The sequence below is a fragment of the Periplaneta americana genome, chromosome 9, assembly GCF_040183065.1.
Source record: "Periplaneta americana isolate PAMFEO1 chromosome 9, P.americana_PAMFEO1_priV1, whole genome shotgun sequence".
In the NCBI taxonomy this organism is placed as follows: Eukaryota; Metazoa; Arthropoda; class Insecta; order Blattodea; family Blattidae; genus Periplaneta; species Periplaneta americana.
The window spans coordinates 172,746,070-172,768,310 of NC_091125.1; the positions used below are offsets into that span (position 1 = coordinate 172,746,070).

Below are 22,241 nucleotides of genomic sequence, written 5' to 3' on the forward strand. Positions count from 1 at the left end.
TATCGTTTTTTGACATTTGATTCCGCGTCCTACCCCTTTCATTCGTTACTAACCAACAACGCCAATAGCAGAAGGTAACGCAAAAACAGTCACCGGTTCCCCGATGCATGGCTTTCTCTCTCAATGTCAACTGAGAGTTAAAAATATTCATTATAATATGCACTTTCCACTCACTCCTCAGAATGTCTTCTTTATTTTTATTTATTTATTTATTTATTTATTTTTAAAGATATGTGAGCTACGTACTGTATGTCTGATGTTTTGCCATCGTACATTCAAATATTTATATTCACTGTACAGTACAGCGAACTGTTTATACTTACTGTACATGCTATAACTACTTCTCCCAACTCCGCTATTGCTATATTTCCTAAACTAAACGCTGATATTGAAATAACGCCTGGTCTGATAATGCAGTCTGTTTAAATTTCTACCGACCAAGTTCTGCCCTTCATCATGGGAAAACAACGAGCTTCTTTAAAGGATACAACTACTAGGACAGAGATATTTTCATTATGGAATTTGTACTACCCACTGAAATGTAGTAACTAATGGGATTTTAATTAGCCATATATGTACAGTATATTACATTCTTTACCTAAAATGTCTCTAACTTCTAGGGAGAGCGCGAGGTACGTTCACAATCCCCTGAATACATATTCCCTTCTTCGAGAAAACGCAGAGAAGTGAACCGTCTCATATGAATATGCTACCAGTCATAAGTTTCAATACGGAGCTGCAAGTACTTAAGAATTATCAATTACTCTACAATTATGCAGCGGCGTCATCATCCAAGCTATAGCTGGAATAGGGAAGGGAACATAATATCCCATAAGTCTTATTAGAACACGCTGGAAATAGTGACGTAAAAAAAAAAATCGCCAACGGCACGTGGTGTTCCCAAGCGGTCACCCATCCAAGTACTGACCACGCCCAATGTTGCTTGACTTCGGTGATCGGACGAGAACCGGTATTTTCAACATGGTATGGCCGTTGCCGATGAAACTGCGTAATCTGTAGGCACTTGAGGACGATGGGATTGGGGTGCACTCGATAAAACCTGCACTCGCTCACACACACACGTAAACTGCCTGCTTAGACTCTGTACCTAAATTACCAAGCTCGTTGGATGTCATTGGGATAGATGATAAATCTATCTATCAACGGCAGTTTGGTTACGTTTCAACGTCACACACTGCTGGATTTACACGGGATTAATAAAACAGCTAGTCGGCATTCTAAGTTAAGCCACAGGTGGATTGTTGTTCAACAGCGGAGCCTCCTTTCAACCACATGGTTGTGGAACTGTAGTCGGATTTTCGACATCATTTTCATGCCATACTACGGAACTTCACACAAACTTCAATTCACTTCTTGCACCGGCGGCTACTACGAATGGACTGAAGCTCGCTACTGACTAGGGGGGGGGGACATTTGTCTCTTGATGGATTACGTGACAGATATATAAAGTATCAGTCGTATGTTATGAACCCGAGTTTCAATAAAGATAGATTACCCGTATGTCCACAGATTCTCAGTAGTGGCCTGCGGAAGGATTATGACCGCGGTCGACAAGTTACCTTCTAAGTTGTTTTCCCTCAACAATTAATGCTGCCAAGTGAGTAGGAATGACACCGCGCTCTCATATAAGTCGTACGAAACTATTAAGGAAACGAATTTGCCTCGTGGATCCAAGTCTCCCATGGACTGCCTATAATGTATTATCTATCCTAGAAGTGTTATCGGGGTGATTATTTAAATTTTCACTCGGTGGGAAACGCTGTTGTTCTTCATTCATCTACTCTGTTATGAATAACTTGTGGCCCTTAAAAGGGCCGGTTGCTGATTCCCTAGCAAGCACTCCCGCTTACTTGGAACTAGTGTATTTTGTGACGGCCTTGGTCCCTTCACTGACGGCGTGCTTGGCCAGCTCACCGGGTAGCAGGAGACGGACGGCTGTCTGGATCTCCCGACTGGTGATGGTCGACCGCTTGTTGTAATGCGCGAGCCGCGAAGCTTCCGCGGCGATGCGCTCGAAGATGTCGTTAACGAAGCTGTTCATGATGCTCATAGCCTTTGAACTGATTCCCGTGTCTGGGTGAACTTGTTTCAGAACCTTGTAGATGTAAATGGCGTAGCTCTCCTTCCTCTTGCGCTTCTTCTTCTTATCGCCCTTCGAAATATTCTTCTGGGCCTTGCCGGCCTTCTTGGCAGCCTTTCCGGAAGCTTTGGGGGGCATGGTGCTCGTCTGATGATGAGCCCGGAGGGAGAAAAATATTTAAGTCGCAGGGACAATGCCGTACTGCCTTCCCAGTGCGAGCCAATAGAAACAGCGCAAACGTTTGTGACTTTACGATTGGTCCGCTGTCGATTATTGACGTTGGCGTAAAAGTGAAGGTTACCGTCGCGTTTCACGCTTGCAGGTTTACCTGCGCGACCGAAATATGATTCCCGATTCTCAGGCGGGCTTCAGACCGGGAGTCCAGCCGACTGATCAGCTGATACGGGTACTTACCCCCATTGAGGAGGCCTACTCTAAACGACATTACTCAATCTTGGTAGCGCTCGACGCCAGACGAGCCTTTGACACAGTATGGCTGGACGCCTTGCGATATAAATTAACAAACATGCAATTTCCGCACGAAATAACACGCTGGATCTCCAGCTTCCTGAATAACCGATCTGGCCAGGTCCGTCTTGGCAGACAAGATCTGTCCCGCACCTTCCAAATCGAAGCAGGAGTTCCCCAGGGCAGCGTGATTTCCCCCCTGCTCTATAACATATATGTATCTGACATCCCTCAACCCAACAACAATCAAGTGGGCCTGGCACAGTTTGCTGACGATGTTGCTTTCTGGGCCACCCATCCCCGCTTACGATCCGCCAGGGTACTAATAGACAACGCCCTGAGACAGTACACTGAGTGGGCCAACACCTGGAGAATTACCATCAACACCGAAAAAACCCAAACCTGTGTCTTCCGCCCCTCTTTAAAATCACGAATCACAAACAGACAACACATTACAATCGGACAAGCATTAATACCACTCCAACACAAAGTAACATATCTAGGCATTCCACTCACATCAAAACTCTCTTGGACTACAATAGCGCAAACAATATGGGACAAATACAACAAAGCTACTAAAGCAGTAAGCTACCTAAGCGGCATTAGACGACAAGGCTGCCACGCCAACACATTACTACACCTATATAAAGCACTGGTTCGATCCCAGTGCACCTACTCCTCCTACTTTCTATTGCAATCTTCACCCTCAACACAAAAGAAATTTGAGTCCCGTGAAAGGAAATTATTGCGCCAGATATTTCGACTACCCAAACATACCAGAAACGACACAGTATACATCCACACCAAAACGAAACCACTCTCCACACACCTAATCCGAACAGTCACTAAATACACACACTTCGCACTACGTCGCTCATACACACAACATATGTTTAACAATCCTCCACACACCAACAAGAACACAACCATTGAAAAACTCCTACAAGCCTATCAAGACCACTTCAATCCACAAAATAACCATTAAACCCTCCCCCTCTCTCTCCCTCTCTACAACACCCCTCGTCTCCCGGAGTCGGCTCATTCGCGGTCTGTCTCCCATAAATACCCCACAAGAATGCCATCGTTGAGGAATGCACATACATGTCATTGACCAGTACCCGACACATACAATTAATAATCCACCTTCATCTACAACGAGAGGAAATCGAAATCAAACACCCCACCCACAACATAACGTACCAGCGAACATCACTCCGACTGCTGGATAGCTGAAGTCAAAATGCCAACGCCCAAACACAAGGATAACAACAATATAAACAAATTGTGACTGCCCTCACCACTGCTTAGTGATGCATGACAGCCACCGTTGAATAACTAAACAATAAATAAATACATTCAAAATTCACGCAAGCCCAGTAAATAATTTACATCACAAATAGTTCATGGTTACTCCTCAAATAACAACAAATCAGAACTTAAAATCTGCTTCTTAAATCTTCTTTCTTACTTTCTACCCACCTGTCTTCTTTCCACGTCTCAATCTCAATCTCATAAAAGCCCTAAATATCCAACATTCTATTAACACTGCACTCACAAGCACTCACGGTCGAAGAGGGCATTGTAATGTAAGACCCTAAAACGACCGCTGGCTCTGCCAGCAATCAACTCTGACACCGGGCCCTGCAGGTTGGCAGGAGATGGGAGAGACCGTCGGGCCCTGCATGGCAGAGGATTGATCAGTCGCGCTCCGCATCGTACTGTGCATCGAGTGCGGACCGTACGGGAACACGCCCGAGGCGAAAAGTGAAGGCCACCGTTTTGCTTATAATACCGGGCGCGGACCGTACGAGAACACGCCTGAGGCGTATTTGTATACTTCAGAGAGAAACCCTTTAGTTGCGTGTTTTCTTTCCAGTGAGAACCGAAACAGTGGGTAGGTCTATTCAGTGTTCGTGTGTGTGTACTCTTCCGTAAAGATGTAGCTACGAAGGAGGAACCTCTACAGTGTGGCCACTGAGTAGTGATCATTAGTGCTAGAGAAGCCGTACGCAAGTGACTAAACCCTCAAGACTGTGTGTTTTTGTGCCATTGCCTCGAGTGAACTCTTCAATTGTTAACATCTCTAGTGTGGTGCTAGTGGACGGACCACTAGTTAACCGATCCAGATATACAGTTCTCTCCGCTTAACGATAGGACGTTACTGCGGAAATTTCCATCTAGTTGTAGCGCACCTTTACTACAAATATTGTTCCAGTTAGAGAGAAGCCAACACAGTGTAGCATACCGAGTGACTGACAATTTGGGCGTGTATTAAATCTTATATCACGTCAAGTGTATTCGAGTGCAAGACATTTACTATGCGTGCAGTCATGTTTCACTCTCTCTGCTAGTGAAAACTAAACAGTGCTCTGTGTGCTCATAGTACAAAACAATCTAACGTGCAGTGAGTGAACCAACTAAATAGTGTCAACGAAACTTTACACTCCAAATATTCTCCTTTGTCTTTTCATTTCTGGACTTAGTTTAACCTTTCTTATCTCTTTCTCCAATATATACCTCAAATGCCGCAGTGTCAATTACAGTGTTTAGTGCTACGTATTACATCTTCAACCAAATAGTGCATCATAACTCCAACACAAATCAAAAGGAGGAGCCACCATGAATAACAACAACCCTGAAAGCAGAGCAACACAACCAGCAGACAGAGGTAAGGGCAGTCACAACTCCTCAAAAAACCGCTCTCACTCCGCTGAGGATTTGTCAGTAAACACTCCATCCACTGACAATCCCTTTCCAGGTCTACTACACCAGCAGTCACCGCCTGACGCTTTCACAGAATCAGAGGCAAACACAACCCTAATAATATATAATTATAGTGCCTCAGAGCTCAAAAAAGTTCTAAACCAAATTCGTGTGCATGTTCGCTGGTATAAACACCATGAACACCTACTTATTATAAATTTCCATACCCGAGCTCACCTCTCAAAATTTACACAGTACATTCCACCCTCAATTCTTGGGCCTAGTGATAAAACTCAGTACATGATTCCGGAGCAAGCTAAATTGCAAGCTCCTTGGCTCTCACAACCCGCTCAAAGACAATACAAACCAAATGCAGCTACCAAAGAAATATCTGCCCCTACCGCAAAAACTCCACTCAAAACAAATAACAGAGAACTACGATACAGACTAGAAAATCTGATATCGTCTCTGCCACTTCCCTCTCAAAGCACCACAGTACACCAAGACCTACAATCCCCCGTGTCACCAATCCAAACGAATCCTAATTTTGCCCCCAATCAAATCACGCCACAACCTTCCACATCAAATGCAAATAATCAAACCACTCCTAGCAAAGACATTCGAATATCACAAACGCAACCACCGCCTGCTGCAACTCAAATTGACTCACGCGTAGCTATGCGTATCAATAACCAAGATCTACACAAAAACAACCCCACCATCATATATCAAGATTGCCTAAAAATTCAAATCACACCACCTAGACAAACCTGGTCGCAAAAATTCAGTTCAACAACTCTTATTTTCGAAAACCAAGAGCACTTAGATAAATTCATCTCCTCCTACCCACCCAACACTTTCGGACCCAACGCAGAATATGCAATTAAAATTAACAGACAGAACAGAAATACGGAGAGTGCTCAATCTTACGCCAAAGAAACCAATCTAGTTGCTACTGGAATCTCCCCGGAAATAGATATAGAAACAGTATCAGCTGCTATGACAAACATCAACTTAGAACACACTAGGATCACAAGAATAAGAAATAGCTACGGACCAACGCCCCTTGTTCGCATTTTCACAAAAAACCCGAACACCATATCGACACTTCTCAGCGATGGCCTCCGACTGTGGGGCAGAACATATCATTGTGAACCACCCAAACTAGGAAAACGCCATATTCCATGCAGGAACTGTCATCAGTATCTGCATGAGAAGAAAAACTGCACAAACCCCGCAGTTTGTTTTCACTGTGGGAACATTGGCACTTCCTGTGCACATAAAGATCGACCACATCATTGCGCCACCTGTAATAGAGACGGACATTATACAGGACAGATGCACTGTCCACTATATCCACGCGAAATCCAACTCCCCGATGAACCTACCTACAGACCATTCATTAGGAAACAAAATATTGATTCGCCACTTAAACCCAGCCAAATGACACCCCCAAACCAGCCCCCGTCTCTTAACACAATCAATTTCCCAACCCTCAACTCCGTCGACAGCGACATATCCAACATACCAAACGAAACCACCAACAGTCCCAAACCCCACACATTTGCTCAGATCTTGGCAACACCACAAAAAACCGACAGAAATGATCTACCCACCCCCCAACAAATCGCCAACTTTATAGATGAACGTATCGCCATCCACATAACCCGCATTGAAAAATACATTGACGAAAAAATCAATCAAGCCATCAACAATTTAACACAATTTATCACAGCCACAACAATAAACACGACCCCACCCTCACGACTCGAAAATACCACAGCCACTATAAATGCCACAGCCAAAAAGACCATAAATAGAAAAGTCAGCGTTGCACCTTATGGAAACAATATAGATGTAATAATCACGCCCATAGTCCAGAAAGTCCAAACTATGATAGGTGGCGCAATAGAACGAGCCCTGGCGGATTACCAATCCCTACCCTGCCCCTCAGGAAATTCACGGCACCTAGACACCACAAACAGCCTCTCACCAACAACCTAATACCACTATAATGGCGTCCATCCTACTTCGACATGACATCACGATAATTCATTGCAATATTAGGCACCTGTATAACAACAGAACGGAACTCACTCACCTCATCAAAGAGCAAAAACCCGAAATCATATGTTTAAATGAAACCCACCTTCGAGACAAAGACCGCTTTACTATGAGAGACTTCACTATATATCGACGCGACAGACCTACGATAGGAGGAGGAGTTATGATTATGACTAACAAAAACTTGACAACAACTCAAATTCCCCTACCCCTTCACCTCGACGACCAAGAATGTGTAATAATTCAAATCCACATAGGAAATTCTCGCATGCATGTGGCTTCTTTCTACTCTCCGCCAGCTAATCCACTCCCATCCACACTCCTGCGTTACCTTCACACCCTTCCAAATGTCATAATCACCACAGATATCAACGCCCACCACCCCTTCCTCCATGATAACAATCGGAACACCAAAGGCAACCACCTAGTGACGCTCTTACCCAGTCTCAACCTAGTACAAGTTCCACTCCCTGCCCCCACACGCCTACCAACTCCTACTCAACAATTTACAACTCCTGATAAAATATTCATCTCTCCCAGATTACATAACCGACTCATCAATACTCTAGTCCTTCCCCCTCTAAATTCAGATCACGCACCCATACAAATTAAACTTGCCTGCCCCTTTTACCGCTCTCAACCCGTAAACGAAGCTATATACATGCGAGATTATCGTAACGCTGATTGGCAGAAATTCAAAGACTACATATCTAAATCACTCCCTCATTTTCCAATCACGAAACACGAAGACTTAGACACCGCAGAGACTTTGTTTGTACAGGTGCTTAATGAAGCTATTCAAGACTCAATACCACAAAAACGATATACCACTGACCGTCGCCGTGCACTACCTCCAGACATCTTAAAAATCATAAAGACAAAAAGAGCAGCACACAGACTCTACATGCGCACCCATGAAGATGAAGACAGACGCCTCTACCGCTCACTACAAGAAGATGTCAAAGACGCTATACAGAGATACGAGACGCGACGATGGGACAAATTCATTCAGAAAGTCGACAAAGACAGACTAAACGCTCCCAAGCGATTTTGGGAAACCATAAAGCGTATTAGGGGCAAGTACCAATATACTTCCCACCCATTACGCAACAGACAACAAACGATTATTGACACACCAGGCAAACTGGAAGCCTTCCGACAGTTTCTATCCAACACGCACACAACACCTATACATCCAGATTTCGACCAAGATCATTACCATTTCATCACAGATCATATCAATAACCATCATATCCTCTATAATCCACTCCCAGCACCAGCACCACGATCAACCGACGACCCCATCATTGATGACATCACCATACTAGACATCTCACTTGCCCTCCAAACATGCAAGAACTCAGCACCAGGACCTGATGGTATCACATACCAAACACTTAAACAACTCCCGCCGACAGCCCTTAATTTTCTTGCTGGTCTTTTCACCCTCTCTTTGAAACTTGGACACGCTCCGACACGCTGGAGACATTCACACATACTTCTATTTCCAAAACCTGGTAAAGACGCCTCAGACCCCGCAAACTACCGACCCATAAGCCTCACCCCGACTATTGCCAAGTTAATGGAGAAAGTACTCGTTTCACGCTTGCAGGTTTACCTGTGCGACCGAAATATGATTCCCGATTCTCAGGCGGGCTTCAGACCGGGAGTCCAGCCGACTGATCAGCTGATACGGGTACTTACCCCCATTGAGGAGGCCTACTCTAAACGACATTACTCAATCTTGGTAGCGCTCGACGCCAGACGAGCCTTTGACACAGTATGGCTGGACGCCTTGCGATATAAATTAACAAACATGCAATTTCCGCACGAAATAACACGCTGGATCTCCAGCTTCCTGAATAACCGATCTGGCCAGGTTCGTCTTGGCAGACAAGATCTGTCCCGCACCTTCCAAATCGAAGCAGGAGTTCCCCAGGGCAGCGTGATTTCCCCCCTGCTCTATAACATATATGTATCTGACATCCCTCAACCCAACAACAATCAAGTGGGCCTGGCACAGTTTGCTGACGATGTTGCTTTCTGGGCCACCCATCCCCGCTTACGATCCGCCAGGGTACTAATAGACAACGCCCTGAGACAGTACACTGAGTGGGCCAACACCTGGAGAATTACCATCAACACCGAAAAAACCCAAACCTGTGTCTTCCGCCCCTCTTTAAAATCACGAATCACAAACAGACAACACATTACAATCGGACAAGCATTAATACCACTCCAACACAAAGTAACATATCTAGGCATTCCACTCACATCAAAACTCTCTTGGACTACAATAGCGCAAACAATATGGGACAAATACAACAAAGCCACTAAAGCAGTAAGCTACCTAAGCGGCATTAGACGACAAGGCTGCCACGCCAACACATTACTACACCTATATAAAGCACTGGTTCGATCCCAGTGCACCTACTCCTCCTACTTTCTATTGCAATCTTCACCCTCAACACAAAAGAAATTTGAGTCCCGTGAAAGGAAATTATTGCGCCAGATATTTCGACTACCCAAACATACCAGAAACGACACAGTATACATCCACACCAAAACGAAACCACTCTCCACACACCTAATCCGAACAGTCACTAAATACACACACTTCGCACTACGTCGCTCATACACACAACATATGTTTAACAATCCTCCACACACCAACAAGAACACAACCATTGAAAAACTCCTACAAGCCTATCAAGATCACTTCAATCCACAAAATAACCATTAAACTCTCCCCCCCTCTCTCCCTCTCTACAACACCCCTCGTCTCCCGGAATCGGCAAATTCGCGGCCTGTTTCCCATAAATACTCCACAAGAATGCCATCGTTGAGGAATGCACATATATGTCATGGACCAGAACCCGACACATACAATTAATAATCCACCTTCATCTACAACGAGAGGAAATCGAAATCAAACACCCCACCCACAACATAACGTACCAGCGAACATCACTCCGACTGCTGGATAGCTGAAGTCAAAATTCCAACGCCCAAACACAAGGATAACAACAATATAAACAAATTGTGACTGCCCTCACCACTGCTTAGTGATGCATGATAGCTACCGTTGAATAACTAAACAATAAATAAATACATTCAAAATTCACGCAAGCCCAGTAAATAATTTACATCACAAATAGTTCATGGTTACTCCTCAAATAACAACAAATCAGAACTTAAAATCTGCTTCTTAAATCTTCTTTCTTACTTTCTACCCACCTGTCTTCTTTCCACGTCTCAACCTCAATCTCATAAAAGCCCTAAATATCCAACATTCTAATAACACTGCACTCACAAGCACTCACGGTCGAAGAGGGCATTGTAATGTAAGACCCTAAAACGACCGCTGGCTCTGCCAGCAATCAACTCTGACACCGGGCCCTGCATCATTTTGGGCGAGGCGTCGTTCTTGTAGTTAAACAGCTGCAAGTAGGAGTAGCATCATGTCGGGTCGTGGAAAGGGAGGCAAGGTGAAGGGAAAGTCAAAGTCTCGATCCAGCCGTGCTGGGTTGCAGTTCCCGGTAGGCCGTATCCACCGTCTTTTGCGTAAGGGCAATTACGCAGAGCGAGTTGGTGCCGGTGCGCCAGTCTACCTGGCCGCGGTGATGGAGTACCTGGCGGCCGAAGTTCTCGAGTTGGCTGGCAACGCAGCTCGTGACAACAAGAAGACTAGGATCATTCCTCGTCACTTACAGCTCGCCATTCGCAACGACGAGGAGCTGAACAAACTCCTGTCCGGCGTCACCATCGCCCAGGGTGGTGTGTTGCCCAACATCCAGGCGGTTCTCCTCCCGAAGAAAACCGAGAAGAAGGCTTAAGCCCCTTCTCCGTAAAACGGCCCTTTTAAGGGCCCCACTAACCTCACAAAAGTCAGAAATAGCCAGTATTGTTAATCCTCTCTCACGGCTTCGTAATGTAATTTCATTACGCGTGTCAACTTTCTCTCTCTCTCTATACCGGTGGGCTGATTTAATATCATCATTCTGTAATTTTGTGCTCTGAACGATGTCGTTGTCCCAGGTTCGCACTGAAGTACTTGAAACCGTTGTACATTTACTAGGCTATTGTGTGATAACACATTATACTGATGCATATAGAAAGGTTTCATTATTATTATATAATTTAACACAATACGAATTAAATTAGATGATGATGCCAAGGTACATAGTTGGCTTCGAAATTTATGTAATATATTTCTATCATATTAGAGTAATGGAGATTATCGTGAAAATAATCACAAGTCCCCTTCTTTGGTGCCCATCGTGGTTTTAGACATATACGTTTGAATATACTAGTTTACTTTACTACATACTACGAATGAAACTAATTTTGAATAAGAAATCGATAACTGGTGAACAACTTACGGCGTTATAATAGAGTTCCTAATGCGTTTGTTTGTTGGTGCACATATTGGCCGCACGCGCAGGAACCCCAATACTGAGATGATGACATGACCTTCTCGTAGGAATCGAAGGCTTTGACAATTTGCGTTCGAATTTCCCCTCTCTCTGTCGTTTCGTTCGAACCGAAATGACGCAAGCTATACGTGGAAGTTGTCTGACAGGACGAAGTCCTGTGTTCTGACATGCGATGTGTACCTCTTCTCCCCAGTGTTTACCACACTGGATTCCTATGACCTAAAAGTTGGCATTGCAAAAACGTGGTGATGTGATGTTCAGTATGTGTCAATCCCCTCGGTTCCTTGTTACGGTCTGGTGAGCATTGCCTACCTGCGTTGTCATATTACCCACCAATTCTTCGGACAGTGATTATTGACTTACAGAAGTTTACAGTAACAGGTAACATAATCCGAGGAGCAAGGCTTCACAGAGGAATCCGGTCTTTCCACTTGATATACCAAGCGTTGGGGTCAGACCCATTTGAAAAACGGAGAGGCATTTCTTACAACGTCTTTTGCTGATACTGAAGTGCCCCTACGAAATAAGTTCTGTTTTCCGCACTGGCCTGTTGAGCTAGTGGTCACACAGTAAAGGTGAATTAAATTAATCTCGACAACTACTGCCCTTTTTAGACGGATTTTATGGCCCTGAAAAGGGCCGTTTTGCCGACGGATTCGGCAGCAGACGTGTGTAGGCAGTCTAACCGCCGAACCCGTAGAGAGTCCTCCCCTGCCTCTTCAAGGCGTATACCACGTCCATGGCCGTGACTGTCTTCCGCTTCGCGTGCTCGGTGTATGTTACAGCGTCACGGATTACGTTCTCCAGAAAGACCTTGAGAACACCTCTCGTCTCCTCGTAGATGAGGCCGGAGATACGCTTTACGCCTCCACGTCGGGCGAGACGACGAATGGCCGGCTTCGTGATGCCCTGAATATTATCTCGGAGAACCTTCCTGTGGCGCTTCGCTCCACCTTTGCCAAGACCCTTGCCTCCCTTGCCGCGTCCAGTCATGTTGCTCGTGTGACGAAGGTTAAAAGTGATCTCGACGGCGGGTCATTTTTTGGTTTATATACTAAAACCCGCGGACCAATCACATTACGGAAGGGGCGTGGCTTCTCAACGGGCGAAGACATAAATACCCCTCTTGGGGGCAGCGGGCGCGACTGTATTGCGTCAACTTGGGTTGCGAGGACGAAGGAGTAAGCGATGGCACGTACGAAGCAAACTGCGCGTAAGTCCACGGGAGGCAAGGCTCCACGAAAGCAGCTGGCAACGAAGGCCGCTAGGAAGAGCGCACCGGCTACTGGAGGCGTGAAGAAACCCCATCGATACCGACCTGGTACAGTTGCTCTTCGCGAGATCCGTCGTTACCAGAAGAGCACCGAGCTCCTCATCCGCAAGCTGCCTTTCCAGCGCTTGGTGCGTGAAATCGCTCAGGATTTCAAAACCGACCTCCGTTTCCAGAGCTCAGCCGTAATGGCCTTGCAGGAGGCAAGCGAGGCATACCTCGTCGGTCTCTTCGAGGATACCAACCTTTGCGCCATCCACGCCAAGCGCGTGACCATTATGCCCAAGGATATTCAGCTGGCTAGGCGCATCCGCGGCGAGAGGGCTTGAATTAACAAAGGTACTCCTGCCCGCAAAAAGGCCCTTTTCAGGGCCACTAGTTATTTCTCGGAAGAGCCGGTTGTACCGTACTCCAGGTCTCGTTCCTACTACCCTCAGTTCAAGGTCACCTCAATAATATAAATGGTTTCTCCCTTTCCATTCCTCACCGTATCAGCATTTTCCCACAGCCTGTTTGACAAATATCGCAATGTATCCTATAGGTTAATAAACAATTTTTTAATAGAACGATGGATAACAAAGTTTCTTAGGAAAATTAAAAAAAAATTTCACAGTTCTATAATATTGCACATTATATATATTTACCAAATTAAGGGTTAACGCCGCCGGGACGAGTGATCCTCCGTCCGACCGATCACAAGCGCCAAGGCTCAAAGTGGTCCAGAAAGCAAATCTAGCTGGACTAAAAATGTGACATATTTCCATGAAACTTCGCACTATAGTCACTACTGTATAAGAGGAGAAACTACCCCTTTATAGACGATGCGTTTTGACAAAAATTAGTGACTTGTCTCATATATAATATATTGTTTTAATGAAACTTTACACAGTACTTACATGTAGCTCGTTTATACTATATTGGATACAAAATGTGATTATGATTGTATAAGAGTAGCTACTTGTCTCCTATCTAACATTTTTTACTTTCACGAAACTATAACTGTGACTCATTATTTTCGATAGTACAGACGTGGTCTGCTTAGGAAAGGACAAGCGGAAGACTGTGACCTTTGTGACCTCGGGTGGGTATTACGATAACATTTATAACCGTCACCCTGATAAGCATCCGAGCAGCTTATTTCACAAAAGGAGTTTGAATACAAACAATTCCTTCAATCTACTACGATTATTACAATAACTGATTTCATTAATCTCCTCTCTTCTTTAGCAAAATATAAATTACCTTCAATTGGTCGATTCAGCAAACTTGTTCATAAAACTTATCGCTATTGCGTCACGTTTCGCAATTTTTCTAAAGTAAAAACAAAAACACGAACAAACGCCTACTCCTTTAACCTCATCGCTCTCTTATCTCTAGAATCCCGGGGGGTAGAGAACCTGAATTCTCTGTGGTGTGAAACAAAGCAACCCGCAGGAGCAATGACACGTTCAATTGTCCTAATAATAGAAAAAAAATTACACGTCATTTAGTGTATTCAGAACATTTTTACAGGACCGTGTAGGATATTCACTCTCCTGTCGAATAGTTTCGGCGGCTGGTAGGCGATACGCATTAATTAAAATAATACTTGCGTACCTTGTTCAGGACAGTGACTGTGCTACTTTCTTTCTTTCTTTCTTTCTTTCTTTCTTTCTTTCTTTCTTTCTTTCTTTCTTTCCTTTATTTGTAGCTTATTGATGACACCAGATGCCATAACGGAAATGCCGTGATGGTATGTTTGTTTAATATTCAAAATCAAGTGACAGACGCTATTTGACTTTGCGGTGGAGGGGATAGGGACCTGATCTCGGATGTTCCGAGAGATGCCGGCGCACAGTTGTCCAGAACGCAAAACTATGTAAGAAAATCAACTTCATCATAACCGAAGTTTAAGTAATATCTAGGCTTAAACAAAAGCTAGGCATTGTGCACAACAACATACAAAACATCAATATCAGTAAGAGGTGGGACAAAACATGAGTTTTTTTTTTTTTTTTTTTTTTTTTTTTTTTTTTTTTTTTTTTTTTTTAAGTCACGCTCTTCAGTTGATTTTTGTTCGTGGGGTCAGTGGCTGTTTTATATTGTTAAACCTTCCCTTATGGAGGTCATAGGACAAGATGTGTACTTTCATTTAATACGCGAAAAGCAATCTATAATACGTTAGCATTCATTTAATTGGCACGTTTACTGAGATTTGTGCAACTAGTTTTTTTTTTTTTTTTTTTTTTTACGACATATTTAACAGGCTGTGCATTACAAGTAAACCTGAGTTAACTTTCAATTCTTCTACCCACACATTAATCAAATATTAAACTCTATACGGCTTAAAATTTAGCTGCTACATCCTGCAAACTTAGATGTTATATTCATCTCTTGGTGGCGCTTTACGAATTCGACAGCAGCCACTTTTCAGAGTCTGGATGAAGGAGCTTAATTTCTCCAAGAAAAATTCAACACTTCTTGAACATATAATGAACAACTAAATTATGGAGTATATCCATGAATCTAGCATTTTGTTACCAACTGCGAAAAATATGGCAGGCTAGTCATCTTTTAGGAGCATAATTTCTATTAAAACATTAAAAATTATCAGAAACACTAATTTTTCCCTAATTCCCTAATTACACGAGCATAATTCGTTTTTGCATAGATGCGTATAAAATTTCATGGAAATATGTTACATAGGGGAGAAATTATTAACTCTGTATAAATGTAGCCTCTAAACACAAGAAGTAGATTCCCATATAAAAACCATTATCTGAATTTATGCTACCTGTAACTATACTGTGTGAAATATAATGTAAATATTTCAGTTAAGATAGAAATTATTAATTTAGTCTATAAAGCACTTCCGATACAACTCTTCACACAATAATAATAATAATAATAATAATAATAATAATAATAATAATTATAGTAATAGTAATAATAATAATAATAAGAAGAAGAAGAAGAAGAAGAAGAAGAATACACACTCGCCCGAATACAGAAATGTGAAGGGTCAGCAGACAGAGTATTTGAGAATCATATCATATCATATCATAATATATATTCCTTACATTCATGTTAACAACCCTTAAATGTGCAAAACTTCATATCTCACACTAGTTTATTAAAAAAGGTCGGACTGTAAAGAAAACAACTATCGCAATTTTCATATTTTAAGATTCCCTGCAGTTTATACAATTTCATTTATACCACTTAGGATGTATTCATTAAGGATATGCTAATTTTTAATGAAACACACACACACACACACACACACACACATCTATTATACTAAACATAAACCCACAAGAGAAAACAATACTTGTATTAACTGTAAACATTTTTCTTCCTTTCTTTATTTTTAGCAGAATCCTCCATTTCACCCTTTATCTCACTAGATGCGCTTCCCGCAGACATTCTTCATTATATGTTTCACACACCACTTCGTAACACTTGCAGCGGTTGACTTTTGTTTTCTTGTCTTTTTCTCTAGGGTATATTGTACATAGTGCTCGGTATCGGTGCTCGTTCACGTGATATTTTACCTTTGTTTTTCTTGCTAACTCCTGCCAATTTTTCTGATATTTCCCGTAGTTGATTGGTCAAGTACTGCGGATTGATTCCCGGTTATAACAAACACACCTACACTACATTCCAATGATTTCTGACTCGTTACTGCACATTTTAGAAACACTGTACGGAAGCACACGCAGTCTCTCGTAAATCAACAGGTTACAACAGAGACTTACACTTGCAAACGCGTGGGGATTTCAGAAAATTTCTTACTATTTCAGTACCTTTAACTGTACAACAGATTTTGTTTTCTCGAAAAAGAAAGGTCAACGTTACTATTGACAAAAGACAGAAACGTACGATTACAATACCTTTATTTTAAACAATCTTAGAGGTGGTCTGGGAATTCCTAAACTCACCACGCGACTACTTAACCCTAGACAGGTAATCATCACTGTACTCATGTTAAAGGTAAGCATTCGTAATTTTTACTACTCACATTTTAATTAACTGAAATCAACTCAATATCACACATTTAACAACTTTTACACTTTTCGTAGCCATTAGTGTTCATTTAATTTTAAGTTTGTCATAAAGTCTTTACGTTCATGTTATTGTCCTATTTACAATTAGTGCAAACAACAGCGCGATGTTCTCTGCAGAACCCCTTTTTGCAAAGTCCACAAAATGTTGTCATCATTCTCCTCTTCTTTGCAGGACATTTATAGCAAACAGTACGTTCACCATCTGGCTGCATTACCTGGCATTGTTGTTGCACAGCAATGTTCAGATGTTCTTCAATTGTTGCCCGCAGAGATCGGTGTAAAGTAGGACGTGCAAAGCGGTGCTGCATCCACGGTTTTGTCAGCTCTTCACACAATTGGAAAATGAATTGTTTTCTTGATATTGTTTTCTGAGTTCTTCTAACTATAAATTATCCATGAATTTATACTTGCAATATTTAGCATGTTGTAAAATATTGCTAGTGGCCAGCGCCTCGTCTTTCTATTGCAGGAAAGATTGTGGCACATTTGACATAGTGTATCTACACCACCTTTAGTCCCATTGTAAATAATAATAATAATAATAATAATAATAATAATAAAGGCTTTACATATAACGTGTTGCTTACTGTTGTCATTGCAGTCCACGTCGGTGGGGGTGGGGGGGTTTCTTTCTCCTCCTCCTTCCTCTAAAAAGAGCAGTTACCAGGGTCTAAGGAAGTGAATGCCCTTTTCTTTCTGGGCTCATCCCTACATTTGTCTTAGCTCCTTAGGGAAAACCACGGAAAACCCTCAGGCTTGCGAATAGACTGAATGAATGAGAGGAGAAACTTTAAAGGTACGTGAAAACACGTCCATGCAAGGGAGTTGGGACTGTGAAAAATTGAATATGTGAAATCCAAGACTGTATTTGCCAGGCGAGCAAAGATGAAGAAGAAGAAAGGCTTACGTATGACGTGTGGCTTACTGTTGTCATTGCAGTCCGCGTCGGCCAGCGGTGGGAGGGGGGGGGGGTCAATATACCTGCACATATCAGTTCAAATTATAAAAACCTCTTAATGCTACTGCGGTACTATTCCATTGCCGAACACAATATGAAGAAATTAGCAGATCCCTGAACTGAACTCTTATTACTCTGAAATTACCGCGCAGTACAATTATAGCTATGACGCATTGCAAGCGTTAGTCACCATATCGATTTGCTAAGCAAATTTAATCCCTTTAGAGCATGTCCCCCCCCCCTCCTCCTCCATATCAGCCAACAACATACTGGATGAAGAAGACTCCTGCAAAAGGGACGAATTAAGATTTAATTTTATTTTAATGATAGACTAACATTGCAAAGTTCCAAAATAATTTTTTGCATTCCTTCATTACACTAGTCGTACAAAATTGCGGTCGTATCTCGTACTATCTATACTAATAATAAATCTGTAGCCGAAATTTTTCTGGTAAGTTTCGATTTTCCAAAAGTAATTGGTCCTAACATATATAATTAACCACCCTGAAACCGAAAATCGCATTTTTGAAATTTTTGTTTGTATGTCTGTCTGTATGTTTGTTACCTTTTCACGCGATAATGGCTGAACCGATTTATATGAAAACTGGAATATAAATTAAGTTTGTTGTAACTTAGATTTTAGGCTATATGGCATTCGAAATACATTATTTAAAAGGGGAGTTATAAGGGGGCCTGAATTAAATAAATCGAAATATCTCGCTTATTATTGATATTTGAGAAAAAATGTTACATAACAGATGTTCCTTTAAAAATGATTTCCGTTAAGTTTTATTTTTTTACAACATTTTGATAGGACTGATATTTAATGAGATAAATGAGTTTTAAAATTAAAATAACGCTATCTAAGACGGTGCAATGAATTAAGAACAAATGACTTCGTCTATAAGGGGCCTTGGACAACAACAATCGAAACAGGGGCCTTGGACATCAACAAACAATCGAAAGCTATTAAACATAGCCTACAGGGAATGTTTCTGTGTTTGTATGAAGTAATATCACAAGCTCGTAAATTAACTGATTTGTATAATTAGTTATTATTTCACCATTGGAAACTGTAGTTTCTCTAGATGGACATAATGCTATAATGTTATTACAGTAACGTCTGAGTAAATCGAGGACAGGTAAGATTAAAATAGCTTCTTATGCACAGAAAATTTGATAGGCTATTTTGTACATTCGTTTTCTGTATTTCTTAAAATAATATTTATGTACACGCATTTTAATCTCAGAGAATTAACGAACAACGAGAGTGTATTGATTTAGTATGCAGTAATAGTACTTTAGCTTGGCAATCCATTATTTTAATAATTCATATTTTAACTATGCTCAATTGAATCGTGTTAAAATACATAAAATATATATGCAATAAATGCAGTGCTAAAAAAAAATTGGGTAATATGCGAAGCAGATTATCTTGCGCTGTTGTAAAAGTTGTTCCCTGGATCAGACGTCCTATTTTAATTATGTAATTACTTTATATTTATTTCTAACAGGTGGAGCGGAGCGAACGGGTACGGCTAGCTAACAATAAGTGAGAACTTACAATACAACAACAACAACAACAACAGCTGATAATCTGAAAGGGAACATAGTAATTTGGGGTGAATTAAAATGCAGCTTCCATTCGTTTAAAATTTCTTTAAATTTTAACTAAATATTAATGTAGATATTACCTCTAAAGGTAAATGGGGGCATGTTTCACAACGCTAACAAATTACAAATTAACAATATACAATTAACAACGGAAATATTACATATGCTTGTTAACTGTGTTTCACAATGCAATCTTATTCACTTGTATGTTTTAACGAACTTTACAAAATCGGCGAAACAAACTTACAAATACGCATAATTGGTTGAACAAAATCGCCAACGACAGTTTACAAAAATCACTAAGGATCAGAGGTAAAGTAGCTGTAATTTTAGAACTATCGATGGACATGTTTATATTTTTTTATATATATTTTATTTAGATTTTGCTACATCGGCGACAACGGAGTTTCGCGGCATGCAATTGGTCGAGCATACCAATGCATTAATTAGCCTACGACTTAACTGACGAAAGTTAGCGCGAAATTCATTCAAATAATTGATAAATAATGGATTTGACCCACGTAGTTATATGCAGTTGATAGAGCAGCTAACATGTCCATCCATTAAAATCAACTTCGCTCTCTGCTGGTCCATCAGTATATTTTATTGTTTCATCCATAACCTCGCCAACATTAGGGAACCCAGCAGGAGGAGCATAAAAATCCTTTGCCCGAGTAAGCACATTCGGTGATCAATAACCCGCCTCGAGTTTTTTCAATCTTGTAACAACATCAACTACCATGTGTGAACTTTTGCACACTGTAATCTTATAAATTCCGTTCTTATCTGCTAACGCAGGGAACTGAGAGCTACTATGCAACCAATGCAGTTCTCGCTTTGAGGTTAGGGCACCACTTTTCCCTTTCAGATGTTGCATGTGATGTCCCATATCTTGTAGGAGAGATTACAGCGAAATGGGATTCGGAACGACTTCAGAATACTGCGTAAGTAATGCCGACATTGCATTATTAAGTGATTGGTTTTCGGTGCAAAGTTTTTCTTCTTTAAGTGCGAGTATTTATTAAATACGTTCCTCGTATATAAGAACTAACGCGGTATTCTGAAGTATAGCGCGGGATTCATTCGAAACCTTTCATTAATATTCGTACAATGATACGAACGTGGCCGGAAAATTCTACGTTAGGCCTAAATGCAAAATCTTCGTCTGAGTCGCTAGAACTACTCAATAACATCACAACTGCTTCAGTGTAATTCTTAATGGTACCCTGTTACTATAAAATTGATTTTATACATATGTGTTTATTTTTTTCATTCACAATTAGAAGCTATTTCAACAGGGCTACTGTAGAAAATGTGCTAACTTCACTAGTAAAGTTTAGTTTACACGTTTGTAAAATTACTCCTTCGTTGTGAAACAAACATATCACTTGTAAAGAGCGCAAAATTTCATTCGTAAAGATTTGATTTCCTTTGTACAGTCCACCTTTACAAACAAAGATTGTGAAACAGAAGTTTACAAACAGAGTTCACAATTTCCAAAGATTGTAAACTTTGTGAAACACCCCACTGGTGAATCAGCACGCCGAGCTCGATCGAAATACAACCAGTTACTATTATTTCCCTATCGTTTTTTGACATTTGATTCCGCGTCCTACCCCTTTCATTCGTTACTAACCAACAACGCCAATAGCAGAAGGTAACGCAAAAACAGTCACCGGTTCCCCGATGCATGGCTTTCTCTCTCAATGTCAACTGAGAGTTAAAAATATTCATTATAATATGCACTTTCCACTCACTCCTCAGAATGTCTTCTTTATTTTTATTTATTTATTTATTTATTTATTTTTAAAGATATGTGAGCTACGTACTGTATGTCTGATGTTTTGCCATCGTACATTCAAATATTTATATTCACTGTACAGTACAGCGAACTGTTTATACTTACTGTACATGCTATAACTACTTCTCCCAACTCCGCTATTGCTATATTTCCTAAACTAAACGCTGATATTGAAATAACGCCTGGTCTGATAATGCAGTCTGTTTAAATTTCTACCGACCAAGTTCTGCCCTTCATCATGGGAAAACAACGAGCTTCTTTAAAGGATACAACTACTAGGACAGAGATATTTTCATTATGGAATTTGTACTACCCACTGAAATGTAGTAACTAATGGGATTTTAATTAGCCATATATGTACAGTATATTACATTCTTTACCTAAAATGTCTCTAACTTCTAGGGAGAGCGCGAGGTACGTTCACAATCCCCTGAATACATATTCCCTTCTTCGAGAAAACGCAGAGAAGTGAACCGTCTCATATGAATATGCTACCAGTCATAAGTTTCAATACGGAGCTGCAAGTACTTAAGAATTATCAATTACTCTACAATTATGCAGCGGCGTCATCATCCAAGCTATAGCTGGAATAGGGAAGGGAACATAATATCCCATAAGTCTTATTAGAACACGCTGGAAATAGTGACGTAAAAAAAAAAATCGCCAACGGCACGTGGTGTTCCCAAGCGGTCACCCATCCAAGTACTGACCACGCCCAATGTTGCTTGACTTCGGTGATCGGACGAGAACCGGTATTTTCAACATGGTATGGCCGTTGCC

The 22,241-nt window shown here is 41.5% G+C and overlaps 2 non-coding genes across 2 annotated transcripts; both read right to left on the bottom strand.

Annotated features, from left to right (window-relative positions):
• Window positions 1-879: 879 nt before the first annotated feature.
• LOC138706864 (5S ribosomal RNA) lies at window positions 880-998 on the bottom strand. Its single transcript, XR_011334110.1, has one exon. It is a non-coding gene; the product is annotated as a 5S ribosomal RNA (ribosomal RNA).
• A 21,124-nt stretch (window positions 999-22,122) lies between these two features.
• Window positions 22,123-22,241, bottom strand: LOC138706865 (5S ribosomal RNA). The gene has a single exon (XR_011334111.1). It is a non-coding gene; the product is annotated as a 5S ribosomal RNA (ribosomal RNA).